Raw genomic sequence first — 16,211 nt, forward strand, 5'->3', positions numbered from 1 at the left:
AAAATAAAAACAAATAAAGTTCAGTGCAGAGACTCCAAGAAGACAAAACATGAAGGTTTGCAAGAATATTTCCACCAGTGTAATCTGAGGTTTTTAATATTTTATGAGTTATTAAGATACTTTCTGAATAGGCATTCCTAAATTGAAATATTGAAATACTTAGGAAAACCTGGTCAGGACTAGATGAATATAGCCAAAAGCTGTAGATGCAGATAGGTGGAAAACAGCTGAAAAATGTGTCATCTGAAAGTCCCTCCTTAAGGTCCCTGAGACTTAGCTACTGCTTTTTAATCAATGAGAGCAATCAACTTGTCTTGCAGCTAACACTCAGTAACATTTGTTAGGTACTGAAGTATCTCTGAAAATCTGGCTCCACATCCTTCTGGCATATGGAATCATTATCCTCCTCTATGACTGTGTTGTTGTTTTTGGCAGTACTGGTAGTACTGCCTTTTTTACTATTGTTTCTCTTCCCCTCCCAGAAACTCCTTCTGCTGTTACCATCCAATCTAAACACCTGAATCCAGAACATGAGACTTAGATTATCTCCATCTTTCATCTGAATACAATATTTCTCAATGTGTTTATATCTCTGTTTTCCTATCCTTCTTCCCTACCCTACCATTTTCCCCTGTGCCAAAATTGAGATTTATTTTTACATTTGGAAGCACTTCAAAATCCTTTTTTTTTAAAAAACTTTCCTTGCTTTTCTCTAAATAAATTCTGCTATCATACATAGGCAAATTCTAGACTATTTTAACCCTTTGAGGATGGAAGCAATGAAAAACTCAATGGTCCTTCCTACTCTTATCTGCATTTTTTTGTGTTTTGCTTTTAAGAAAAAATACACAAAAAAAAGTAGTCTTCTGTTTTAAGGAATTAATTTGTCTGATTTAGGTATCAAAGATTTTAGATGTTATATAGTCAGTAGGTGATCTGTCATAAAATAATCTTCTTCAGGCCTCAGTTTTCAAAACAAATTTTTTTTTTGTTCTTGGCCTCTATCCCTCACATGCTCTTTTCCTCATACCAAGTAGATAGACTGTAATGTGTAAATTAACTCTAAAGATTATGTTGATGCTTAACCCTTTTATTTAAAGCAAAACTCTCCAAACGATGCACGTGCCAAATGGGAGGGGGAGGGGGATGTTAGGTAGTTAAAATGCAATCATATCATTCAATAATGAGACAATAGTAGCATGCTCACTTTCTTACATTTGCTAAGCAAGTGAATTTTTATTACCTTATTAAAACGTCCAAATTCCATGGTAGAAGCAAACTAAACCTCAAAATAAAATTGTGTACTGTTTCTTTCCAATGAATAATAGTTGAAGAACTCAGTAGCTTCAATTACACAATCTAAGATCTGGAGCGTAGGAGACTGATTTTACAATGACCCTTGGCTCTTAAACAAATGGACAAGAGAAAGTTATATAAACATTAGGTTATTCTTAACCACTCATGTATGTGTCATAACAATATAAAGTGTTAAAACAACGTTAAGCAAACCTTTCATTTGTGGTTAATGGTTGAATTATTAATTGTATTTACTTGCATCTACTGGGAGAATGGAATTTAGACTGTGTTGTCCTAAGTAACACAGAGTGTGTTTTTAACTCACTACTGAATTAACTATACTCAAAAGTCTGCAGAAAAGGCTCTGGCCATCAGCCAACAGCAATTGCCACAAGTTGTAAGAGCTGCAAGAAGCAGGTCACGTTTAAGAAGTACAGAATGCTAAGGCTCAATTATATAAATCAAAAAACCTAGTGCAGATGATCAAATAAGCAGTTGAGAGTATTTGATTGGGAGCACATGGGAACCATCTGTTCCTCTATAAGCTAAACCATTGCAATAAATACAGGCAATCATGTGAAGTTAACTGGCTACATTTTAGTTAGTACAGTTAGCACAGTATAATGCCATTTACCAACTGTATTTCTAAATACTTCAGGTTGTTTAGCAAAACATGTATACATGTATCTAAGAAACACGCCTCAAATAAGTATAGGGTTCTGCTTGTTTATTCTTCAGTATAAACGAGCACTGTTTATATATGGATAATTTTTTTCTTGACTACAAAAACTGAGTTGGAACCTGCAGAAAAAAAGAGGCGTCTTGAAAAAATCTGGTCATTTTAAATTACATTTTTCAGGTAATGTAATTATGTTTTTTAATAGGCTTTGTTCAGGTCAGTACTGAACAATGTTACTTCATATGTACTGTGTAGGAATGATGAAGAAATGGTTAAACAGCCTTTCTTTTTAAAAATTTCTTTGGTCTTTGGAACCAGAAATGATTCAAAGTGATGTGGCATCTTGCTAGCAAGGTTTTCTTCTTCTTTTTTTTTTTAAACTACAAACATAATTAATAGCTATGAATTTTTTTACAGCTATGCACTGAAGGTAGGTTTCTAGTATTGTTTGAAGGTGTTTGTTCAATACAATGTATAGGAATGTGTATGCTTTCCCACCAAGCTTCTTCAATCTACATGATTACTTTAAAAATATTAATTTGAACTGATAGAAAGTTTTTAGTAGAATCTCTACTGGTATTCAGGCTTGAATGTAATAACAAATGACTACTCAATCCGTTTCAACTATGAATCTACTTATTAAATTCGTCCGTTCTTCGTGTCCTTCCTTCCACGGAGTATTTGTTCCTCTGCTCAATAATTCTAGGCGCCAGCCAGTTGTGTTTGAGCTCTGCTGGACACCCAGGAACCTGGCATAAGCAGGTGTTGCATGCACAGTCTACCTACGTTCATTAAGAGCATTAAGTTTTGAGGTATTCCAAAGTCCATTTTGACATATGCATGCTGCCAATGTACATGTCTACAGTCACATCCATAGTCTCTGAACAGGAATATGCTATCCACATGCTTCTGTCCTTTGGTACAGATGTGGCTGCAGCCTTTAAATTAGAAGGATTTCAGCCCTAAAATTACATTGTTTTTAATATCAATAAGTTGTTTGTATGTAAATGAAATATACAGATCTGTTTCTTCTGTCTTTAGGAGCTAAGTTATCTGTCTGGCTCAAAATACACTTTAGACGTTTTTAAAGCCTTAAAAGATAAAAACACAGAGACACCCTCTCTCCCTGTTTACATGAAAACTTCTGAAGGCAGAAAGGCAAATGACTAAACCCCAATTCCCTAAGCAATCACATCTTCTCTCACATTTTCACAATGGGCATGTAATGATTTTGTTTTTTAATTCTAATGTCTTTAAGCTCTCTTTGTGAGGTAGAGCTAAATTCAGAAACAGATGAAGACTTGCCCACTAATGTTAGGGCAGATTGAAACTCACTTAGATTTGGGCACAGAGATCAAAGGAGTACTGCTGCTAATTGTTCCCAGTGGAAAAATTGCATGCTTACTCAGATCCCAAATTTACCTGGGAGACATCTGATTTTATGTACATGATAATAGATTTCTGAATGTGCTGCAACTTAATTGCAGTTTCTGAGCCCTGCAAGAGAGTTATGAAGAGAGAGTATGGGGAGCTCTCCAAGTGTGTAGCATGGCCAGGGGCTTGGAAAGGACTGCTGGCTGGGGGACAGAGAAGAGAGCAGAGCATTGCTAAGGGGAACTGTTCTGCAGTTATTCATAAGCAGGGAGAGCTAGTGTTAAACAGTAGTTACCAGGAAAGAAAGGCAAACTATGCCCAACAGAGAGTGTTGAGAAAGATGTACAGTGTGAGAGAGGTTAATTTGTAGGATGATATTTGGCAAGAATTTCTGGCACCAACATCAGTCTTTGTGCAGATTTGGTGAAAAGCCTTTGAGGTTTCAACACCCCCTCCTCTTCCAAAGCCAGTTATTCTCTATGACTCATTACTCTGTTGCTTTTGGTTCGTAGGAATGTACATGTTTTATTTCCTTTTATTTTAAGGAATGTTAAGAACTGTGTTATACTTAGCTCTAACCAACAGCTCTGTCTGAAATAATTTCAGATCAACTGCATTCCTCCCAGGGTCTCTCTGAATTCAGGCTTTGAAATAACTTGTGGTCTCAGGGAAAAAGAACTCCAATTCTGTTGTGGATTGAATGTAATTGCTGCCATTCAATTCAGATATTTTAAAGGGTATTTCAGCTGTGTGACAGAGGCATAGAGCTGAAAATAGAGTAAGTCTTTAGGCCAAGATAAGGCACAAGTATGCAGCACTTTTAAGAATTGTTTAATTCCTTTGAAGATTTTCATGCAAGATACAAAGATACAAGATACAAGAAGCAAGATACAAACAGGAGTCCAAGAATTCTTAGTGAATGGAGGTCTTTATGAAACTTCAGCACCCATCTGAAAAATTCCATGAAGTGTGATCCAAAGGAAAACTTAGGAGAGCTTTAGCATCAGGAGCTGATGGAGGAGAAACTTGGAGAGATGAACAAAGGTATTGTGTCTCACTGTTTTTTCCTAATGTAGGAGGAGAATCTGATTTTGAAAGTTAAAGTGATTGTGACCAAAAAATAACAAACACCTTTAAATTGTTCTTTTAACAGGAACAAATGTCAATCCTCAAACTGATGAAGTGATTGAATTGTGATTTGATATGAGTGCTAGTGAGAGATGGAAAGAACTGTTCAAAGAAAATATTAGACAAGATGTCTGAATTTGTATACTATAAACTACCTATTTTCTTTTTAAATAAGTACATTTAAATTTGTCAAACAAACCAACTGAAATGTTAAATAGGTATAAATGTAGAACTGTATGGGAAGAAAACCTCCACCACTTCTTTTTTTCCTGTAAGGGTCCTTGATATATACACTTTTCTGCTATATTTTAAAAATTTTGTCTGATGAAAATTGATGAAAGACATAATGGGCATTGTATTATATTGATTTACACTGGTAAAGATTAAAAGTTTGGGCAACATTGCTATATAAAAAGCAATAAACTACTTTGTTCTCAGAGGTAAATTTTTGAAGCAGAGGGAAAAGTTGTATGTGTAATGCTTGTGTGTGTGTGTGTGTGTGTGTGTATTCCTTGTGCATATTTTGGGTTTTATGGGTGAGGAAAGGGTCAGACCAAAGCTTATGTCAGCTGTATATAGAAAATGCAAATCAAAAGTCAGAAATGTATATTCATGTTCTTCTTTTTGGTGAGTTTTTCCTTCTCTTTGGTAGTCTCATAGTTTTTACTTCTTGCCAGCTGTGAAGTTGCACCACGAACAACCTCTTGTAAATCTCAGGGAATGACTCTAAAGTAGCTTAAGGCAAAAAACAACCTGTGTTTGGTGGAAACTAAAATTGCTTTAAAAATACTTCGGATAGTCCTTCCAGATTTTTTTCACTACTTGGATTAATTAAGAATCTAAAATTTCAAATGATCTTATTTTTCCAGATATTAGTAATGATTTTTCAATAATTGGTTTATTTTAGTACATTTCAGTTCATTTCAGATAACTTTGTTCAGTTACAAATAGTTCTGAATCAGTTAATTAAAATTATATCTGGGCAAACCACAGCTCTTAATTTTGGTGACCCTACAAATAATGCACAACATAAGCACTTCTTTGGAATTTATGTAGAGGTGGCAGTACTCTGCACAATTCTTTTTGTAACCACAGCTAGCTAATTACACTGCACTGTATTTGTGCTGTCACTAAATGGTTTCACAGTGTGTAGCCACATCAGTTCTGTTCTTGAATTTGGCAACTTCAATTATGGCTGATAAAAGATGACTTGTTCAGAAATTCTGAACTATGGAAAGTATGCTATTAAATTCTCCAGGGATCCTGTTTTCATTTAAAACCGAGCTCTTTGGTATCCAAAATGTGAGTTTTCAACAAACTGAATAGAAAATGTCAATTATTAAGCAGAGTTCAACTTTTAGAATGTAGAGTGGCCTATTGGCTTACGTAGGAACTGCTTTATTTCACAGTAAAATTCTAAGATTGCGTGACGGCATTTCAACAACATAAGATACATTTTCTTATTTTGATTTGTGAGTGTAGGTAAGAATTCTACTTCTTGTGAGGTGTATGAGTATGATGTTCTTATAAGTAGCATCCATTAAAATATGGCAGATAAGACAGCATTGATGTATATTACTAAAAGGATTTTAAAAATGAGCTTTAAATTTGTACCAAATGGTAGAAAATAGTTATGTCTAGCAGAGTACGTCTAAGGGTCTAACTCTGGAGATGGGGCTTAGACCAAAATTGCATGGAATTTTTTATTAGTGTCTGCATAGTATGTTAATGCCTAGGAAACAGGTATTAGAAGTCTAGAAAGCAACAGGCAATCCTTTTGTCAAAGAGTTTACAATTAAAATGATAAAAAACAAAAGTGAAAAAAACATATTGTCTGGGAACAAATAATGTTAAGGTAAGATTTTACATTTTTCTTTCAACTATTATGTTTTTCAGGGAAGTAGAAATTGCTGTGTGAAGGATTACAGTTTAACTTGTGGGAAATAGGAGAGCAGAATGAAGTAGACAAAGGAAGGTAAGTGTGGAGAAATAAAACTGAAAGCAATGTGTTGTGAGGGCAAAGGAAGAAAGATTTGAGGCTGGTGACAAATCAGTTGAATGTGCCACTTAGAACCCAGACAAAATGTTTGTCGGTGCTTGGGTTGCTTCAGCTTGCTGCTTCATCCTCTCACCGTCTCTTTTTGGTGTTCTTTGCGTGGTTGCAAGGTGAGGGAGAAATATTTTAGGGAAGAGTACTGAAAGTAATGGGTACAGCTTGCATTTACTCTTGTCATTTGCATTGATGTTTGTGACACACTGTGTAAAAGGTACTGCATGATAACAGGTTGCTAGGCAGAGTCATCCTTTATTAGTTTCTAATGATGAAATTCTATGAATCTAGTATAAAAAGGAAATGGAGACCACAGAATTTCTAATGATTGATAAAGTGACTTTGGGTATGAGTACATTACTTGGCAGTAGGTCATGTTGAATCTTGGTATTTTCTGTGAATCTAAGAATCAGCTCTAAATCTAAGCAATGTTACCATAACTAATGGGGTACTGCAGTAAATATGTTAAACACTGAGCTGAATTTAGCCATGGAGCTAACAGAGCTTCTGAGCTGACTTCACCATCTGATCTTCCAAAGTGGAAAAATAATTCAAATAATCTGGATGTTAAAAATAAATAAATAAATAAATAAATAAATAAATAAAATTAAAAGAGAACATAAACATAATAAAAGGTTTTTACTTCTTTGCCTCTTGATAGAAATTCTGTTACTTTTGTTGTAGACAAGAGAATATAACACAACTGCAGATATACAAGAATGTCAATGTACAATAAGAAAATGTATTTTAATATCATTTGGGGAAAAACAAGCTGTGTTGTAGGATGGGATTACTTAATAGCTGATTTAATAATACCCTAAAGTATCTACAATATTATAACAGAAGTTACTTATTATTAAACTTTAGAAAAACACAGAATTGGATATTAATCGCTTTACTTTATGCATTCATTTATGTGAATTATGATTCTCCGACTTCAAAAGATTGTCTCCACATTGTTTTGTCTAATTTATTCAGACTTAATTAGAGAATCTGCTCTCCAAATCTTTACATTTCTATTATTCTTGAGCAAGCATGGAAGTGATGGGTGAGGTGTGAAAAAACCTGAAGCAAAAGTTGAAAATGCAATGCAAAAACTTCAAATTGAAGGTAGAATGAAGATATTTTTAAGTATACTTTTTAATATGCAATTTTAAAATAACCATATGTTAAGCACAATATATCCACTACTTGGAATGATCTGACCCAATCAGTACTAGCTTTTCTTAGGTTACTAGAGCAGAGAAATTAAACTGATTGAGGACAGTTTAATAAAGTTGGAATGGCAATTAGTGTTAAAATGATGTATGCCTGAAAGTTGTCTTCAGGTGAATGCCCAAATTCTACTTACAGCATTTGAAAAAAAAAAAAAAGAGAGAATTGAAAGAAGTAAATTTTATTTTCCTCCTGCAGCTTTTTGGTCCCGCGAGCAATCTACCTTTACACACAGCTGCAAACTTCTCTCATGGGTTTCTGCTCTCTCATGATGTGTTCTTTGCTCTGCTCTTTCTGACTGTTATAAAGCTCACCTGGACCTTCCAATCTTCTGTAGGAATCTTGCAGAAAATAAAGTAGTGTAATACAAGCTTGGCTCATTTGCTACTGAGGAGAGGAAAATCTCCATCTTCTGTTAAAGCACTGCTGCCCCTAGAAAGACAGAATTACATGGGGGGATGGGGGAGATATAAAGCTGGTTGATAGGCTCTGAGAGGCAATGTCTTTATAAAGAACAGGTAGAACAGATTCTGGATGGGTTAAGGAATATGTGGGAAATTGAAACAACCAGAAAAATTTCCACTTCCTCTTTGCATGTGCTGAGTTCGTATTGATACATCCTGTTAAGCATGTACCTAGATGTAGGAATGCATTGTGTTTCAGGGCCATTTCATCGGCTTAATCTCCTGATAAGCTTTCTAACATCTGTTCTCAACTTGACATATATTTTCTATTCTGTGCCATCCTTGAGGCAAAATTTTCTTCTCCAGTTCTCACTACAACTCTATTATCTACACTGCACATCTTTTTTTATGAATTTATATTCATTTTTCTGACTGAACATCTATTGACGTTAAGTTTTGTTTGCCAGCTAAGCACAGAATACATTGAATGATGCCTCATATTGTCACTTCAATCTGAGAAATGAGAAGGAGCTCCTAATTGATATATATATATATTTAATTTTTGCCTTCACAATATTTTCAGCTGGCTACGTGTTCATTTTTTAATAGGCAAATTAACAAACACTTTACATGCATTACCATCATCTACGAATGATTCTACCTTACCAGAACACAGCAAGCCTCCATTTAGAAAGTAAAATTCTCTAAATAAATTCAAATTTAAATATTTCTATTACCTGTGGGGAGTCATCCTACTACTTCAATTTGTAAAACATACCTTCATACAAAGATTGCTAATTGGAATACAAATTTTGTTTACAAATTTTGTAGTGAATGAAATATATCTTAGATAAGCATATCTTTGTTTTTGGCAGGAATTTTTAGTCTCCTTGATGTTTATGGGTTATACATATTCTTTACTGTGTTATTAATCATGATCCTAAAAAGAAATTAAATATGATTTCTTTGTATAGACAGAACAGAGTAAGATTTTTTATATATTATTAATTTTTTTCCAAAGTACTCCAAAGGAGTAAAATTACTGGAAAATTACTTGAAACTTAAAGATTACATATTTTAAAGAGAATTCTATTGTAGGTCTGGTCTACTTTGTGGAGTAGACTATGGAAATGCCTGAGAAGTGGCAATTGTCTTAACCATTTTTATTATAATTATTTTAAAGATGTCTCTGGGGTTGTTAATGTTTTTGTTTTCCTGTCTAGTCTGGATTGGCTTGGTTTGTGGGTTTTTTGGGGTTCGTTGTTTTGTTTTGTTTTGTCTTTATTTTGTTTTTAAAGAAAGAATCTCTTTGGATTAGGAAATACTCAGGATACATGACATTAGTAGCATTAATAATAGCTTTAAGTCAAACTACCTACTCATGATTTTTGATGTTCTTAATCATCATGAACATAGCATTAATGAGTATCAAGGCCACACTTTTCTAGGGCATACAAAAAAGTGGATGGCATTCATCTCCCAAGGAACTCATTTCTATTTTTAATTTAATAGCTAATATAAATTGTAAAAAATACAAGAATAGCTTTAAATTGTGGAATACTACTGAGAGCAATTATAAACTGCAATATCAGAGCATTTTTTCAAAGTAAGTTTAGCAATAGGGCGGTTTTTCATATCTATGGTGCCTCTTAGACAGAAAAAAAATCCGCTGTGTAACATGAATCAAGAGGAAAACAGGTTGGTGAAACAGGTTCATAAAAATGCACTCTTAACTTTCCAGATTATATTTATTTCAAATGTGTCAAACCCCAAATTCAGATCTCATTATCATTTTTAATGAGAATAATGATCTATGCTTTTAAGATCGCACTAAGATCTTAAAAATTGTTAAATCTACTTAAAGCTTCTCCAACAACTTAAGTGTGTAATACAGTAGATCAATTTCTGGTACATACTAAGCCCTATGTACTGGTATTGTAAGGGTGGCTGGAAAGATCAGTGATCCTTGCTTTCTGTACAAGTAAGTGTATCAGCCCATAAAACATTTTTCTGTCACAATACAACATGTGCTCATTCTGGATTGCTTCCAAAACATCACATGGAAATGACAGTTTTGACCGTGTTAACTAAGAGTTTAGTTTCCGTTAGCTAAGAGTTTCAGTTTTCAATTCAAGTAAATTGAATTAGTTTGTGGTTGTCAGTTTTCCTTAAAGCAGTATTTCAGTTGTAGGGGCATTTGCAACTTTATGTGAACTTGTGATCTTAGGATCAAAAGGAGTACATCAGTGCTTCAGTTCTTTAGGCATTCAGGACTCCTTTCTTTGCACTCTTGTAATTTAAATGTAATCTCAAATGATTATATTTCATTTCAAATGTTGCAAAAGAGAAATATTCTATGGCAGATATCTTCTATGTTCAGATTTCTAGAGGCAAATGCTTTTTGAACACTGGGCACCTACTGGAATTTTAAGTGACACAAACCCCATCACTTTGGTGAAAGTATGGCTAAAACAGCAATGTAAATGCATATTTCTGTATCTGTATTAAATAAGCATGTTCAGACCTCAAGTAAAGGAAAACTGCTAACATGCCTGCCAGTGATGTGAGTGATCTACTTGTCAGTGAATAGTCTGCTCATGACGTTGAACATGTGCTGTCCTAGATTGATTTACATGGTTTGGTACATTTGGAATGTTATTTGCCTCAGTGAAGATGTCATTTCCCTGCTTTTTCTGTATTTCTATAGATAGATGATAATGGTTAGAATTCTTTGTCTCTGTGGTGAATTGCTGCAATAGCATACTGTCTCTACAGTTTATTATGGAGTTCCTGCTGGGCCAACACTTATCATCAGCAATATTAAAATTCAAACATACAGTCACTGCAAAAAGCTGTAGAAAAGCAATTGTTTGATGAATTTTATAGGAGTCCCTTATCCTGTCAAGCTCATTTAACTTGAGCGACTTTGTTACGAGAAGCACACACGTACTCTTGCTTAGAGCCTGAAACTGTTCTAGAAATACCATACTATCACAATTTAATCACAATTTAATGAAAAACTTTATTTTTCATAAATCATAATCATTCTGACTGGATATTAGGAAAAATTTTTCTATGATGGAGGTCAAACTCTGAAACAGGCTTCCTGGTGAGGTTGTTGATGTCTCAAGCCCTGTTAGTTTTCAAGAGGCAAGTGGATGGTGTTTGAGGTCCCTTCCAATCCAAGCCATTCTGTGATTCTATTCAGTGCTGTAGCTATGCTACTATGCTAGCATGGTACATTGATATATTATCATGGTTTTATGTTTTTTTTTCTTTGTTTTTGGTTCTCAGTATTCCACATCAAAACATCATGTAGTGTACTGGGAGTTAAAGTGTTAATGCTCCAATTCCAGGCACCTATCCCTATACATTACAGAAGTCATGGGATCTGGCTCTTCGGAGTGGGGCGGTCTCTTACTGCCTGGCAGTGGGTGCTGGAGGGTACTTTCCTGGCCGTTCCAAGCTTTTCAGGTTTGAATCGGTCTCGGGAACTCTCTCTCTCTCCTATTTTATTTGATTTATTGGTCTCAATTTCAATCAGATTGTATTATATTGTGTTATCTTGCATTCCGATATCATAGTTAGTAAAATAAGTTTTCCTCCATAGATTGTTGCCGCTGTTTTTTGTTTTCCTCCCTTCCTTCCCATTTTGTGGGGTGAGGAGGGGAAGGCAGGGGCCTACCGCCCCCTATCACGGGTGTAAATTGATCTCGTTAACTCCGTGACATATATGTAGTTGAATGCCACAGTAAATACTTGACTTGAAGAACTTTATATTAAAATCCAACTGTAATTTTATTTTCCTAATACTTTTTTTGTGAACTGTCTCCTGACTGGTGAAATGGAGCATTATCAATGAACGCCTTCCACTCTTGTGAGTTATGGTGCCTACTTGGAAAAGAGCTGGGCTATGATTTTAGAATGCTGTTTATCAACAGTTTTATTGGACTTGTTAGTGACTTTCATTTATTTATTGGTAGAATGATTCTACTGCTATCATATAGCACAATATTTAAATTAGCAGCTTTTGATAGATTAGCAGATTTTGACAGTGTGACTTTTGGGGTTTCCAAATGCAAGTCTCTGCTTCAAATCATTCTTCCTTATACTGTTTTTAAAAGTGTGCTTTGCTTATGTGTGTATTTTCTGTATTCAGAAAAGGTAAATCTGTGCAATTGAATAACGTCATTGTCGTCAGCTGAAACACCTACTTTGGTCACTTTTATATCTTCTAGAAGTTATCGGGGTTGTACAGGTTCTTAAAATTGAACTTATGCTTACATGCAATGGTTGACTGAGGCTATAGTAAACTCAAGGCATACTCCTGAGATATTAATGGTCAGATCACTGTACATAGTGACCTGATTATTTGCCAAGCAGAAGCACCATTTCTAAACCTTTACGTGCTTCTTTGTTATTATAAAGGTTTCATATCATGTCTGTTTCCTTGTTTTTAACCTTATTTTTTCTTTTATTTCTCATCTCTTTTGTCCAGTTGATGAAAATTGATGAAAAAAGAAAAGCTATAATTAAATTACCTGGGCAGCATAGGCATCAAAAGAATAAATACATTTTGGGGTCACTAATATTCTGCAGAAGATACTGCTTGTGTCCTAGAGGGAAATGTGCACAAAAGCTGAAATAATTGGCAGTTGTATATTTTCCTCCCAAAGTTAGGGTCACCTGAGAAGTAGAGTAATTTGTTGTCTTCATTGTGAGAGTTAGAGGTATTTATTATTTTGAATGCTGACACTGGGTCAGAAGCCTCACCAAGCTACGCAAGTGTAGGCAAAAAAATACAGTAGACAACCTCTTAAAAGGTTCTTGAAGGACTGACATAAATTTCTAACAGGTATTCTATATATAAAAATTTACCAAATAATTTGTATCATTTATTTTTCTTTTTTTCCCAGGTCATGCCTAAACTTCTATGTCTCTTCAGTGCTCCAGAGAGTTTTACCACTATGTGTAAAGCCAGAAGAAAATAAAGTAAAACATTTTTATAATGATTCATTTATAAGCATTTTTTTTTCAGTATTTGTGTTGAGATATTAGTCAATTCTCTGTTACCATACCTGATTTGAGTCTGGTCCAATTGCCAATGAAGACATTAGAATAATCCAGATGCATTTTACAGGCCTTCGGCTAGTGTCCTGACATGTGTGTCAGAGAATCATAATAAAAATATCAGATTAGTATTTCATAAAATGTCTATATATATATATACACACACGTGTGTGTACAGTGAATTTTAGACCTGTAATCTGTTGCCAATGATAAATTGTTAGAAATGTATGAGCAAGCACTGCCTCCAAAGAATTCTAGTTCCTGAGATGCATTTCCTCTCTGTCCCCATGCCTCTACTTCTCTTCAGGCTTTGGTTACCATCAATGAACTTGTTCAAAAGCTGTTCTCAATTTAACCAGCCTTTTGGTAAAGATGATTCTTTTTCGTTTAACAATAGTGTCATTTCACATAACATCATGTTGTTTTAAATTCCACAATGACAAGGAGATAGTTCTGTTTCAGTCTACTTTCTGTGCCAAGATCTAAAAATCATTATCTTGGCATTTAATTTTGTACTTACATGAAATTTTGACAGCTGTATCCCACGTAATAGTAAAATAAGTGCACTAACATAAAATGTGCAAAAAAACACAACACCTCAATAAATCTAGTAAAATGTTACAAAGCAAAATATATTAGATTTCAATTACTTTTTTTAAATATCCTCCTCAATATTCTCCTGAAGTAGTTCATTTGTTGATCATCATTGCCTTGCCATCATCTTTAGACATTTTTGCTCTGAGTCTTCCATTAGAAGATTGTGTATCGCTTTTAAACTTCAGTGTACATAAAGACCAATGGGTGTGGGGTAGGGAGAAGGAAGGGAAAAAATGGTGTGCTTTTCAGACTGTTAATGCTTGGGGTCTTGGATTTTCTCTTTGACATTTTCCATGTTTTTTTGTTTTGTCACTTGGCTGTAAATAACATACTTTCCTGGCCACTTAGAAAGGTAATGTTCTCCTTGCTTGTCTTGTTCAATAGAGTTATCATTGAACGGAGCATTCCTGGCAGCCTATTGAAGAGCTTTAAATTGAAACATCCTTTTAGCGTAGAGTAGTAATCAAAATGCTTGTGTGTTATATGGGAAAGGAGAAGTAACCATTTTTCAAGTTTATGGCACGGAGCTTTTCCCATTGTTGTAAGAGTTCGATTATTAAAGAAGCCACCTTAAATTGCCACATCCCAAAGCAGTTCTAAAAAATGTTTACTTTAGGAGAGCAGTCTTTGGATCACTTGTAATTGTAATTGTATTCTGGTGTCGTTAGTTCTCCGTGTGGCTTTCTTCTCTGTGTTCTTCATCATCCAGAAAGTACATTCCATTTGAAGCATTTACTCCTAAGTCCCAGAGTGAAATATGTTATATGATTTTCTCTGTCCTCTCCAGCAAGCATGTGTTGTAAGAGCTTTGTGTTTTCTTCTGAGCAAATATATACTTTTTGTTTGATTTAAAAAAACTGTAACACTGGTGGTACATATATTTCAGTAATGTTGTGTTATATGTGCATGATATGTCATGATAACAAACTAAAATTATATTAAGTTCGGCCTTTACAATATGAAGTGTCTTACAAGAAAAAACTGATGCTTATGTTCTTTTGATAGAATTTTCAGGGATTTAAAAATATATGATCTAGAAATAAAGAATAACACAATGAGACTTCTCTTGCATTTACTTACCAGATGATTTTTCTGGTCGCAGATCATGTGTTTTGGGACTTTACCAATTGCTGAATTTGCCAGATTGTCTGATTGGAAATATTTCACATAAGTGATTTCTTTTCTTTTCTTTTTTTTTTTTTTTTAGCTTATAAATTCTCTTAAACTGTTCATCTAGCTATTTATGATTTAAAATGGATTGCCAAGGTTCCAAGGCTTCTTGATATTATTGTGTATTTGGGTTTGCTTGCTATGAGCTTTCCATAAGCTGAATTTTCTAGACTGGATCTCCATGCTGGCTAACCCAATTGGCATCTGATCTCCAGATTTCTTGACTATGGGAGATCCCTAACAAGCTGTGATCGTCTGCACCTGCCACAACTTCTGAAATTAAAATCTATAGTCAGAATACGGATATTTCATTCTAGAAATGTCATATTTCTGCAAAGTACAGATTTAAAAGTTTTTGTGGCTTTGTCCCTATTCAAACTTGAGTTTCTGAAAAATTTTTATTTTCAAGAAGAATTGAAATTGCATTTCTTAACTATCTGTCAGTGTTTATGTTCCACCAATCATACATCTGGCAGAATAAAATATTGGTGTAACAAAATTATACTTGTCTTTATAATTTAATGGCAGAATGTTGTCATTGAGTTCCTTTCATGCACATTATAATTATACACTGTTCTTCAGCAAAACCTATGTTTCCTTAATTAGTTCCTAATTTGTTCTGCCCTTCGAAGATTCAGCCCTTTGTCCTGCATAACTACTAGCAGTATTCTTCCAAACCATCAGCTTCCACTTTTCCTGACCAGCCAGCTTTTTGGCACTCTTTTTGCAGTTTGACTGCTCATTTTCTTTTTTGTTAACTTATAATTCAACTAGGTTTCTCCTTGGTGATGCTAGAAGGCCAACAGAATGCAAGGAGACAGAAGATCCCTGCTTTTAATTTTAATATGTCCTCTAACAGCAGTTACTGAAATCCTTTCTCACCCTTACTATTGAAGAACAGGACATACTTACTCACTTTAAGGTATTAGAACACTGTTGAGTTGCAAATAAAACTTAATACCTGCTTTCCAGTGGAGGTGCAATGCCAGTAAATTTGGTCAGCAAAATCAAACAGTTTGAGCCACAAGCAGCTCCAGCTCAGTCACTGAGAGCAGATTCTTTTCCTTGTTAATCTTTTGAGTGCTTGTTTACATGTGTGGGAAGTGTGGAAATGCTAGCAGGCTTCAAAACAAAAAGTCTGGGAACTAGTTTACATGTGCAAAATTCTTCTCTCCCACTGGCAGTGTCAGAAATGGCTGAGCTGATCAGGATGAAAGCATCAAAAATG

At 34.6% G+C, this 16,211-nt stretch overlaps 1 long non-coding RNA gene across 1 annotated transcript; it reads left to right on the plus strand.

Annotated features, from left to right (window-relative positions):
- The first annotated feature begins 3,844 nt into the window (after positions 1-3,844).
- Positions 3,845-14,933, plus strand: LOC104913043. Its single transcript, XR_795082.2, has 3 exons — positions 3,845-4,393; positions 6,374-6,452; positions 13,063-14,933. It is a non-coding gene; the product is annotated as an uncharacterized LOC104913043 (long non-coding RNA).
- Positions 14,934-16,211: the final 1,278 nt, after the last annotated feature.

This window comes from Meleagris gallopavo, chromosome 13 (assembly GCF_000146605.3).
Source record: "Meleagris gallopavo isolate NT-WF06-2002-E0010 breed Aviagen turkey brand Nicholas breeding stock chromosome 13, Turkey_5.1, whole genome shotgun sequence".
Taxonomy (NCBI): domain Eukaryota; kingdom Metazoa; phylum Chordata; class Aves; order Galliformes; family Phasianidae; genus Meleagris; species Meleagris gallopavo.